General features: G+C 34.3%; 2 long non-coding RNA genes across 13 annotated transcripts in view; one reads left to right on the top strand and one right to left on the bottom strand.

Annotated features, from left to right (window-relative positions):
- LOC102158976 (uncharacterized) overlaps positions 1-12,876 on the top strand; it is a 928,007-nt gene that overhangs the window by 905,114 nt on the left and 10,017 nt on the right. For 4 of the 8 annotated variants that reach the window (XR_014813165.1, XR_002346438.2, XR_014813169.1 and 1 more), the window contains 2 exons: positions 3,956-4,097; positions 8,752-8,836. This is a non-coding gene — a long non-coding RNA (uncharacterized LOC102158976). Of the gene's footprint in view, positions 1-3,955; positions 6,992-8,751; positions 8,837-12,119; positions 12,347-12,876 lie in introns of those variants that run through there. The other 4 variants (XR_014813166.1, XR_014813167.1, XR_014813170.1 and 1 more) reach the window with 3 other exon arrangements.
- The window catches only part of LOC110261984 (uncharacterized), a 229,611-nt gene that overhangs the window by 149,157 nt on the left and 67,578 nt on the right, over positions 1-12,876 (bottom strand). The window lies entirely within an intron of this gene.

A 12,876-nucleotide genomic window follows, 5' to 3' on the forward strand; every position in this document is an offset into this window, starting at 1 on the left:
TTTTTCTGTTATAGCTGGTTTACAGTATTCTTTCAATTTTCTATTATACAACAAAGTAACCCAGTCACACATACATATATACATTCTTTTTCTCACATTATCTTCCATCATGCTCTGTCATGACTAGTTATAGTTCCCAGTGCTATACAGCAGGATCTCATTGCTTATCCATTCCAAAGGCAATAGTTTTCCTCTCTTAACCCCAGATTCCCAGCCCATCCCACTCCCTCTCCCTTCCTTTCCCCCTTGGCAACCACAAGTCTATTCTCCAAGTCCATGAAAAGAGAACACATCACAAGTAAAGCTGAAGCCCCTTTGAACCTACCCCAGATCACATCTCCCTCCTTGCCTCCCTCTACCGAGTTAATCAATATTCTAATGTTGGGTGTATACATTCGACATCTGTGGTTTTTACTATGTATATATTTCTCTCTTAACAATATATAATATTTTTGTTTTTTCAAGCATTATCAAATGATATTCTCTGTATGATTCTGCAACCTACATTTTCACTTACCAGTAGGCTTTCTAGTTTTCTCCCTGTTGATACAGGTACCGCTATATCATTTATCTCAACTGATTTGTAGTACAGTTGCATGATCACATCACATTTTATTTAGCCAGTGGTCACTGGTGGAAATTTAAGATGTTCCTTTTTTCTCCTATTGCAAAGAGTGCTAGAATAAGCATCTTTGTATTATTGCTTTGTACACAAATAGCAGAGTAGAGGATTTCTTTGGTCTTCTAATCACCCTCTTTTCCAATTTTTTTGGAAAGTACATGCACTCTCCAACTTACTAAAATGCCAAAAATTCTCTAAGGTTTTTGTCCCAAATTACCTTCACACAAGCAGTGCATAAAAGTTCCTACTTCTTCATATCCTTATCAACATTTGGTATTTCCAGGCTTTTAATTTCTGCCAACTCGATATAATATCTTATCATTTTTATAATCTACACTTTATACTTCTAAGCACTTTTCCATCTGTTGGTTTGCTTTATTAGTTTCCCTCTTCCAAGAAGTCCTTGTTCTTATCCTTTGCCCATTTTTTTTCACCACTGGACTGCAGGTCTTTTATGTCTTGATTTGTAGAAATTCTTTATATATGTTGTATGTTAACTCATTATCTCCTGTATGCATCACAAATATCTTCTCCCAGTTTGGCTTTACCTCCTCCTATTTTTTTATAGAATTCTTTGATATGCAGAAAATTTTATTATCTTAATATCAACCATATCAAACACTTCCTTTATCGTGTATGTATTCTTGGTCTTTTTGCCTTGGTATTCTATTTCTCCAATATTTTCTCCTAACAGCTTCAAACCCTTCGCTTTTAACATTAAAATATTTAATTCATCTCAATTTTTTTGCTGCTTCTCTCCCATGTGGCTAACCTACTTGCCCTAGTGTCATTTTTTGAGTAATACATCATTTTGAATAATATACCAACATACCATGAAGCAGCCTCTGTTCTCTCCCAAGTCTCTGTTTATGAAGGAGTCTCTGTCTAAGCTCTTCATTCGGGTCTGTTTGTCTCCCCCTATTTCAGTGACACTTTATCTTGATTACTACAACCTAACGGCACCAATACTTCCTTCTTCTTAATCTTCAGAAAGTGTCTTGGCTATTCTTTGTCCTTTTCTTTTCCCTATGAATTTTAGCTGGTCAGTTTCCCACAAAACCCTGTTGGAATTTGTAATGAAATTGAATCTTCAGAGTTCCTTAACAGACATTTTCCCATCTCATTCTCCCAACAAACTCCAAAAGTAATTGGGTTATTATTTCATCTGAGTGATTTAAAATATATACATATTAGAAATGTTTAGTAAATTGTCCAAAGTTATAGGGGAGGGCTGAGCTAAGAACAGATTTCTAAATGGCACTTGTATATGTGTGTTTGGTTCGTTCATTTATTTTCAAGACTATGAATATCCATTTTTCCATCAATAGCACTTTCACACAAAAGTTTGCTCCCTGCTTTAGTGATTTTCATCATAAAGAGGAGAAAAACAAGAAGAGCATGGTGAATAAAGAAAAAAAAAAGACTCCAATATTTTCTCTACCTGAACTTGCTGTCTTTTCTCCAGTCATGATCTTTCTTCCCTCCAACTCATCCATGTTTTATTTACCAAAAAGGGGGGGGGCTTTATTCCCACAGGTTAGAGCAGTGATGAAACTGGTTTCTCTGCCCTTGCCCTGAGCTTCTAGTTAACTTGTATGAAGTTCTGTGATAACAACATAAAATTCTTGAAATTGACTCTGCTACTGTTTTTGGAAGATATGCATAGAAATATCTAAAGAATTTCCGTTTCAGAAACAGTTCAATAGAATGAGTCCCCAAAATATGAATGTCCAACTGAGAACAGTACAAAATGACCAAGAAAGGAAAGACTCTCAAAAACATACTATCTTAAGTATTTTGGTTAGTCGAAATATCTCCTAACCACAATCTGAATTTTTCAATGCGTATATCACAAAGATTTCTTAGAAACCAGGCTTAGATTTTTCTTTGCTGTAATTTTAATTTTTCTCTTTATCCAAAATTTATCCATGACCCAAAATCATTTTAAAGAAAAAGACTTTGAAATAAATATATATTAAAATAATAAGCTGCAAAATATAAAAATTTTTCAAGTTCCACTGACTTACCCCATGCAAAAATTTTAAGAGCATATAATATAAATGCTTGTAGTATTAAGAGGTGTTCATTAAATGGATTTTCTAAAATTATATTTGTTTCCTTTCATCTGTGACTCTGTACTGCTCTTTAAAATTGTATGCTCTCTTGTTGAAACAGAAAACAAATTTTGCAAAGACATTGGTGTTATTACTGAGAACTAAAATAGTTTATAATTTGAAAGTTAGGTAGGAGTTACCATGGTGTAAATGGATGTCAACCAGAGAGACACATGACTAAAGTATGACCTCCCCCTGCCTCCCTTCCCCCAAGCATACCCTAGATACACTGTATGGGAACATTTCCAAGAGGCAATGCTCATCTACTAAACATCTCCCACAGTATGTAGCTACTGGTACCTCAGGACAGATTGAAGAAAGAGAAAGGGAAACAGGAAAACGGGCAGACAGCTGGATTAGACTGTACTGTGTATATTAGTGATGGGTAGACTTCAAAAGACTTAGAGGTTCATTTTGGACAGGTGCCCAGTGATTCGCAGGCTTACCCAAAACCTTCCATAAGTTCTGATTTTAAAATTGAGCTAGAATTCCTTTGAGACCAGACTTTTGGTCTTCAATCATATTCCATACTCATAGTCTTTACAATAAATTTATGCGAAGAAACGGTAAACTTTTGCAATCCAGAAAAATGAGATACTTGTTTTAAATAGATGATTTTTTAAAAATACTATGTTTTAAAGTTTTTAAGAAAAACTATAGACAATATGCTTTTTCCTCGGAGAGAGAGAAATTTCTTAGGAATATGTATCTGTTATTTGAATCCAATCTGAAAAAATGTTAACAGTAAAGTTTTTGAACAAGATTTTAGGGAGAGGTGAACTCCTGTTGGTTCTAATTCGTCTGTGAAGATTGGTACTAGGTCCTTAACAAGTGCGAATCTTTATCCAGGACTCCTGATGAGTGGCAGCCTGAGAGACAGGCAGAAAGTCTGCGGGAGTCGACAAGGAATTTGTCTGTCACTCTAATTGCAGGAACCACTTTTCACTGAGCAGCGAGAATTACCCTTCAAAGAATATGATCATTCTTCCATCTAATTATCATGTATCTCATTAAATGTGTTTCTCAAATGGCTCATGTAAGATTTATTATTATTAGCAAAAGCTACCATGTGAAAAGTTACTTTTATAAGAGGTCAAAAATTATTTTTTGGTACAAAGAAAAACCTTCTGACAGTAGCTCTGAACCATGATAAATTACTTTGGTGTTTGTTAGTATGTGATTCTGAGGCCGGCTTGGTTTTTCTCCTTCTCCCCTCTAGAAAAGAAGACCTGGAATAGGGACTGAACATGCAGTAATGAAATAGACACAAACAGTTTTTAGTGTGATCACCACAAGAATCTCTTTAACAGAACTTACACAGCGATCACGGGGAAGGATTGTTTTCTTGACTTGATTTATGGGTATGTAGCTTCCTATTTCTACATCCCACAACAGGTGCTCCGATGTCCAGTCCCTACAATGCTGTAATCGGCTCTCCAGTAAGTATGAATAAGGATGATTCTCTAATGGAACGCAACCCATTAGCAAGGAAAGCTGCATCTTGAATCATTTTACTTCCAAAGGCTTTTAAGCAGTTACAGCTAAAAACCAACTAGCTATATTTAAATAGTCCACAGTTTCTCGATCTTTGAAAGATATTATCACAAAAATATTGGATGTCAGCGCAGATTTTACTCGAAAATACACAGTTCCTGCCAAAACAGCAGTAACTTATTTAGATCTGCATGCTCCACTCTAATAAAAGTGCAGAAATTAGTAACAATTGTCCCACGTCAATCGCACGCTGAAAGGGGATCCTCAACAGATATGAAAACTAGAATAAGACCTACGTCTCTTTATAGTTCTAGGATTTTTCTAAAGCAGACCTCATTTGCTATTTCAAGCCATTTCTAAGACAGCACTTGTAATTTGAACTATTTTGTATCATTTTGCCCATACTTTTTAAAGCTTCTCCAGAGACTCTTATGACTTGACTTGATTTTTGACTTTTCTTAATAATACAACAGATATTCTAGGGAAAAAATCAAAATCAATGGTATCTATTAATTCTGGTAATTATTAGTGATACATATCAAATAGGAACAGGAATAACAAGCAGAAAGTAATTTCGTTGTTAATTTAACTTGGCATGCAGTTTAAACATTTTTCCTCTCCAAACATTATTCCAGGCAATAATAAAATGTACAAATTTTAGCTTTATGCTCTGTCTTCTACCCTAGCTTTAGAGACTATGGCTGATTGAGAGTTAATGCAAAAGAACTAAAAGACAAAAAGTTGTAAATTCTCCTCCAGGCATTAATACTGTGCATCCAAGATATTCATTCATTTGCTAATCATTTCTGGAACATTTGGTATGTTCAGTGTTTACCATAGGAGCCTAGCATGAGAAAATAGAAACTGAACTCTTCACACATATTAAAATAATAACGAAAAGCAAACTAGCCATCCTTCAAAATATTATATTAGATTTTCTTAATACCATTCATGTATTTTGAAATAGGCAGTGGTTTTAGTAACATGTCAGTAATCCCCCACAACTTTCAAAAAATTTTTGAGCTGTTTTAACACACATCCACTCAAATAAATTAATGCTTCCAGCCCCACTGACTCATTCGGCACCAAGAAGCTCACAGGCTCTCTCCCATAGAGAAATGGAAAGGCGTTTGAAAAGACAATAAATGACAGAGAAATAAAAGCCGAGAACCTTATACTTTTACCCCCAAAACCCTCAAAACAAGGAATATCACAGTATATATCTGCCTCGAGTTATAGAATGGATTAAAAAAAAACTCAATTATGAGTACTTTGGAAATTTTTCCCTAAAAGAGACATCCCTCAGTTGAAAAAAAACATCAGCAGCTATACACCTTAATTCAGAATTTAATATATTGAGCAACTTTCAAAAATCACATGCATGATGTACTTATTAAAAAACATAACCATATAAACTGCTTTGGAAATTGTGTATTGACAAGTACATAATTTCTTACCTCTATATATTTAAATTAAGACTTCAATAAATAAACCAGTAAATGCATTTATTATTAAAAAGAAGTTTCTTTAAAAATTCAAATCTTAACTTATTAAAAAATATAATAAAAGACTTTTTTGTACTTTAGTATGCAAGAATTAGATTGCTTGACCTCTCTTTTAATGACTTAATTAGCTGTACTAAAGCCCAGCTGGGCCTCTGCTGACAACATAGCTAGATATTTCAATCAAGCAGTGTTATGGAGAATAAGTAATAAATGCTACCTTGTCGCCATACAGTCCCAAACCATAGTGCATGCTGGTAATGCTAAATTTGATCAGTATGCCTCATATTTCAATTAGTCGTGGTCTGAATCACTAAAACTGTGTAATGTGTATGAATTCCTGATATCAGATACAGAGCCACAGGCTCCCACAGTTAGAAGCCATTGAGTTTGCTTTTATTAGCAGCCAATTAATGGCAAAAATCTGCATCGCTTTTAAAATTTATAACCTCTCTTCCAGCTGCATCCACGGCCCCTGTTATACTGTATACAATCAGATCCATATCACTGTCTCAAGTCAAACAGCTGCAAACTGTATTCTGTCTGCAGAAGTAAAAAATCCTTTCATACAGAAGCTTTTTTTTAACCTCTTAGAAGTTCTTTTCAAAGCCCAGCAGCACCAGTCACTTTGCGACAATGAGCGATTTAATACAGAAAGAAAGAAATCTACACCAAGGTAACCTCTTGGGATGTGCTAGGTTTTCAAACGGAGTGAAACCCTACCACTCCCGCACTGCACAAGGGCAGGCAAAGCCACTTCTCCTGACCAAGGCTAAGAAAATATAAACATATAAAACCTGACCCTCATTCCAAGTTAACCCATTGAAGTCTATTCAGTGATTAAAACAAAGTGGTATTACACAGGTCTAATATTAAGTAACTTGCCTAAAATTTTGGTGTTCAAATTTGAACCTTAGATGCTTTCCTGATAAAACATCTGTGAAGACTGCATTCCCCCTCAAGAAGTGGTGTGGTTTTTTGTTTTTGTTTTTTGCATCCCTCAAAATTTCCAGGCATTCTTTTTAGGAACCAGACACTTTCTGACATATGATAAGACAGGAAATTTAGAAGTGATCAGATTTAGTAACAAAGCATAATTGCTTTGTGTATCGCTAATGCTGTGCTTTCAAGATGACTAAGGGAATAGTTCATCTTTATGGTATTACATATTTTAGGTTACTTTATACATACAATTCTGTGAGCTCTGAAATACTTTGATATCTGACCATTAAAATGTCACTTGAGAGAAAGAAAACAGAGCTTCTTCCTTTTGGTCTTTTATAAAATATTGTTAAATTTTCCAAATACATTAGATATGTATATATTTTTATTGTATATATTATATATGCTCATGCTTGTCCACATTTATATCGTCCTATATTTATATAACAGAGGGTCATGTAGATAAAAGAATTTACCTGGAAAATGGAAAGCATGAAAAAATACTCACCAACTCTAATACACGGCTATAAAAACGTTGTACTAGGATAATACAAACTGCTTCCATGGCTAGTTAAAGACAATAAAATCCTATTTTACAAAATTCAACTGCTAATAACCAGCATTCTTTCTAACTGCTTAAATGCTGCAATAAGACTTATAATGCCACTGTGAAATCACAAGCTAGTACTTCAAAGGTGTTGTATCTGTTACAAATTTAATCTTCACTGCTTTGTCACAACTGATTTCATCCCAGCCGCTTGGAGACTCAGCCTAGCAACATTCCTGTTGTCCTAGACAACCTGAACCAAACTGTTAAATACCTGTCGGATACCCAAGAATGAGCATAATAATATCGCCTATAGAATAGCCAATAACCACCCTGAAAATGTGCCCAGAGTCTGTTCCAGTTAATAGAAGAAGAAAAGTGTGCTTTACAACATTAGCAAATTGTAGATATTTTAACAATAGAGACGGAAATTCTGTGCTGTATTTCATTAATGGCACAGTTTTATGTTCATTGTACTTCAAATATTATTCTTCCTGTGATACTCAATATTAGTACATTTTACAATTATGTAAGGTGAGTGAACATAGATTTGAATCTCAAGTGCTTTTGCTTTCCTACATAAAAAAATAGCTTATTTCATTAAGCATCACACATCTTGGAAAACTACTCTCTGATGGTTTCTGTCTAAATACTGAATGCTTTTGTCTTCAAGATGACAGGTTTGATGTTTATGCTTCTTCCCAGGTATACTGGCACAGGGTGCAGTAGGAGCACAGGGCACTGATGTGAAAAACTATCAGTTTGTGTTTGTGAAGTTGCCCAGGAAAGGAGGTAATAGAGGAGGACCTTGAGATCCCTTGCATATTGGAGTTTAGTTATAAGGCATAAGGTTAAATTCAACACCTCAGAATGATGATAAAAACATATACCTCTCAGGCATAATTTTAGCTCTGTCAACTGGCACATGGATTTCGCATTCATATACAGTGTGTAAAAGCATGTAAATATACAAGTACCCATTCCCCATAGGAGCACCGTGTTCTTACTGCACCAGAGAGCACTTTATATTCAAAATCTTTTAAAATTGCTAATCCATTGCTCTTCTCATGGAAGCATCTTAACTACTTCATTTGTCTGTACTATTTAAATAATACTAGAAAGTATTTCTCAATGAATATTTAATTACCCAGTACCATGGTCTAAATCTACCAACCCACAAAAGCAAAAGCAAAAGGAATTATATGTATTATATATCTCAAGAAACTACCGAGATGTTCAAAGTTCTAACTAAAAAGATCACTATTCTCTATGGAAGGCACAGCATCATTACAGTGTCTGTTACATGTGGTATAAATAGGATCAGAATGACTTCAGTGAATTTAACAGCTTAAGTGATAGCACAGGTAATTTCAAAAAAAAAAAAATGAGAACGCAATTTTTGTTTCTATTAATGCCTTGCATAAAATAAAATATGAATGAATCATAGTTAAAACAAAGATACGAAAACCTAACGTGCTGGCAAATTAAGCAAACCAGAATATACTGATTATTAATATTCTATCCTTACAGGGAAGAATTACATTGTATTGAGAAGATTTTTTTATTCCTAACGATAAAGCCACTTAAAACGGTTTCATTCCGGACCACAATTGATGCAAGTTTAAACGCATCCTTTAACTAGCATGGTAGAGACACTATTAAACATATATTAAGTTGCCCATATGCAATTCACACTTGTGACTTTTCTCTGCCATTCATGAATTATGCAATTATCCCTAACTCATGGAAATGAAAGTGCATTAACTGCCCAGTGTCATGTATTGTCTCTTTCCCTGTCCTTGTGCACACATTTCCACAGTTCATTATTCATGGATGCATCTATTGCAAGTGTAAATGTGCACATATAATATGGAAATAGTCATCCATGGATAAAGAGCAACTAGACACTAGTTTGTGAAGACATACGTATCTCATTCCCAAAAAACCCAAAATTTCACAAGGAATACCTCTACCCTTGTTATGGATGCCGCATGGTAAACAAAACGGATGCCATCATTACAAAGCAAATGAGGGATTGCTTCACACAGGAAAGGCTATAGATGTTGGTCTATAAACCTGAAACTGAATCCTTTCATCTTTAACAACTCTTTTCCTAGCTCTTTCTCCCATTAAATTTTTTTTTCATCGTTGATTGAAATCCCACTGGAACACTGTTCTAAAAATATTTGTACTTGCTGTTTCTCATTCTTACCTTTCTTCCATTCATATTAAGATATAATTATCATGATAGAATTTCACTCCTAGAGAAGACAATTACTGGACTAAACAGTTTGGAAGGAATAAACATATGGTATTGTTCCTGTTGAATGTTATGGTCACATGGGTTGTTCCAAATTCTGACTTGAGCATCCTAACAGTGGGTCCCCGTTGGGATATGTTCTTCAGGAAGTTTCTCTGATTTCGGTCAAGTTAGCAGTAATGAGTCCTCACGTGTAATATTTGTGGTAGAGGGAATTGTGAGGATTCCTTCCAATTTCTGCTATTTCTAACATAAGCAGGATGTCCCTATTGAAGTAATTCTAATGAAACAATAAATTTTATCAGATACTCAGAATTTTAATTTCTTTGGTAAAATTTCTTAAAAAGGTTACTTCAAGCAATGAAAGCAGGGTTTAATGCTTAAGAAACCAAAGTAAAATATTTTCCCACAGTATAGATTTTAAGTTTATTACAGATAGTCAAATATCCATATCCAAAATATCTTTAAAAATCTATTTCGCCAAGACAGCCCATTCGGTGTAAATTATGCCCTACAAAATTAATTGGAGAATTTTTTTGGAAGAAAAACAATTATTCTTAATCATTTATGAACATTCTTTGTTAAGTGTTACTTAAAATTAAAGTTGAAACAATAGATTTTACTGGCATCTTTATTGTACATAAAGATGAATTACTTAATGCCACACTAGCTATGATAGTTTTCTGAAAAATACAACTTTTATTCACTACCTTACATGCTTCTCTTTTTGTTCAATTCTTTTTCAAAGCAAATTTAAAACCAACCATCTTTGTTATGCCTTATGTTTAGAAGCTTATAGAATTTTCAGTGAATATTGTTAAATATTTTAAGTCAAGTAGACTATAGTTTAAATTCTGCTATATTTCTCAACATACAAATAAATGTCATGATTCAAAAATTTTATAGATACGGATAATATATAAGGATTCTACAAATTTTAATTAGGCACCATGTGACTGAAAAACAGAAAAGAAAAATGCCAGTAAGTACAAAATCAATTTTAAAATCAGAAAGATGGTACTAGTGAACAGGTGAAGATATCCCATATTTCAAGTTGTAATATTTAGGGACTCCTTTCCTCCCTAGGAGTAATTTTTCAAAAGGTCTAATCACTACTAGAGTGTAACAGAAATAAAACGTGTTAATCTCTAACACACTGTATTTTTTTATGCATGAAAGTTGCAATTCACAGAAACACTTTAACCAAGGCAATAAGCCTACCCAAGCATAATTTAGGATAAAAGGAAGTTTTCATGACTATTCAGTATATTCTCTTACATCATAAATAAGGTGTGACCAGCAGAAGGCACTGTTACAATAAATATATACATATAGCTGCTCATTTGCAAACTGGCTGGGAATTCTGATGAGAGTTTTACTAACTTTTCAGAGCACAAATCTTCTTTTCATGAAGACCTTAAGTTATACATGTGTCCTATAAAGGTGAGGAAAAAATTCATAATTTTTTTATATTATTTTCATTTCTATTTCATCCCATTCATAATTTTATTACCCTCATTTCTAATTTAATTTGCAAAGGAATTATGTGGTCACACTTACCATTTTTAACACTGCCTTTAAGAAATGCTGCTCTCTTGAGCAAGAACTCAGACCCTGCTGGAGAGCTAGACTAGATTCATACAGACCTGGCTTGGAAACAGCCTTCTGGTTTCATTCTTATTAACCTTTAGAGGTTTGATCATAATTTGCTAACACATGCAGGCATGGCTCTCTTAATGGAACTGCTTGGATGTATGAAAGTACCTCTAATTAAATCTCTGTCAAACATACTGCTAACAATGTTGTTTAGTTTGTATTCGTATACAAAATCTCTTGAATGCCTCTCCAAGTTTACAAAATCCATGTTAAAGGAGCCAGCATTGCAAAAAAATGTTACGGCATATGTTTGGATTTTTGTATTTCAGAGTCCCGGACTACTTTATCTGAATTACAGATTTAGAGCTTTGTTATGTGTGATAGTTATGATAATATGATCACTAAAGGCACAGAGACAGGGAGACTCAAATCCCTTTGAAAATCCCTTTCTCTATTTCCTACAGCTGCTGCAGGAGTTTAATATCTGATAGAATGATGAAAAAGAACAGGCCGAACTCCAGTTTTAATAAAAATTTTAACAGGTCTACATATAGTTATGAAAAATGTTATTTGCAATGCCGATTTTTAATAAAATTTTCCTAAACCAAAGAAAAAATCCCCAACGGGAACCTGATATGAATGTGTTTTTCATATGTACTATTTAAGGCTCTTTAAAGGTTATGAAAGTGACTGATAAAATAAGTTCTATTCTACACAACACAAACCCGAATGCACTTGCACTTTTACATTTTAATCAAATAAATAAGCAAAGCTTTTGTTTTGTATATTGGGTCAGAAACAAATATTATCAGGTGGCCCAGGCAATTTTTATTGTTGGCAGTAAAAAAAAAAAATCATTAAACAGCTGCTTTTTGAGACAAATCAAAGCATTGTTAACATAACCCTCAAAGCATTCTATAATTTATGAAACTGCGATGCCGAGAAATAATACATTTTCATAAAATTATTGTGTTCCTTGGGCATTTTGAATTTGCAAAATTACATAACATTTGAAAACATATTTATTCCTGTGCCTCAAAAGAAGTACTGTAGGTGTGAAAAAAAAATGAAATTTAATTGAAGCCAGAAACGTGAGAACATCTGAAGACTCTGTAAAGTAAAAACACACTACAGGGGGAGTCTCCAACTCAGTGACCTGTGCTGGCGCAGTGCGCTGTGAATACCTGTCCACTATCTAGAAACCAAAGGCAGGAGACAAGGAGGGTCTGAAAAGCGTCGCTACAAGCTACAGAAAATTTCAGAAACCAGGTGAATATGCACGGTCAGAAAGAAACTTTTAACTCACTGATCTAGACTGCGGCAGCTGTAAAATGGGACGGCTGTGGACCTTACAAGATGCAGAACACAAACAACAGGTTCCGTTTTCATCCTTAAAATGTGTGGATTGATTTTATCATCATTAAAGCCACTGCTTTCTAAGGGGCACTGAGTTCCCCCACAATACTGTCCTTGTCATGGTTTCGGAAACTTTGTGAGTATTAAGGAAGACTTTTTAATACCATTCGCCATGTGTAATATAGTGTCAATTGTTTTTGTTTTTGTTTGGTTCTTCACTTGATCGGCTTTTGAATTAAAATTAGCCCTGGTAGCTAATCCTAGATTACAGATTCTTTACCGAGGGGCATCCTAAATGTGACTCTAATGTCCAGTCTGTACTGTGTCCCTAAATAAACAGTCACTTTTGAGAACATTAAACTTACTATGCATTATCTACTTATTGCTGAGAATTGTAAAGTGGGAATATTTGAGCCATATTCTAAACCTTTTGGCCCTCATAC

Source organism: Sus scrofa, chromosome 8 (assembly GCF_054392235.1).
Source record: "Sus scrofa isolate SSC_HxYL_T2T_F1_AM1 chromosome 8, Sscrofa_HxYL_maternal_Yorkshire_Landrace_v2.0, whole genome shotgun sequence".
NCBI classification, from domain to species: domain Eukaryota; kingdom Metazoa; phylum Chordata; class Mammalia; order Artiodactyla; family Suidae; genus Sus; species Sus scrofa.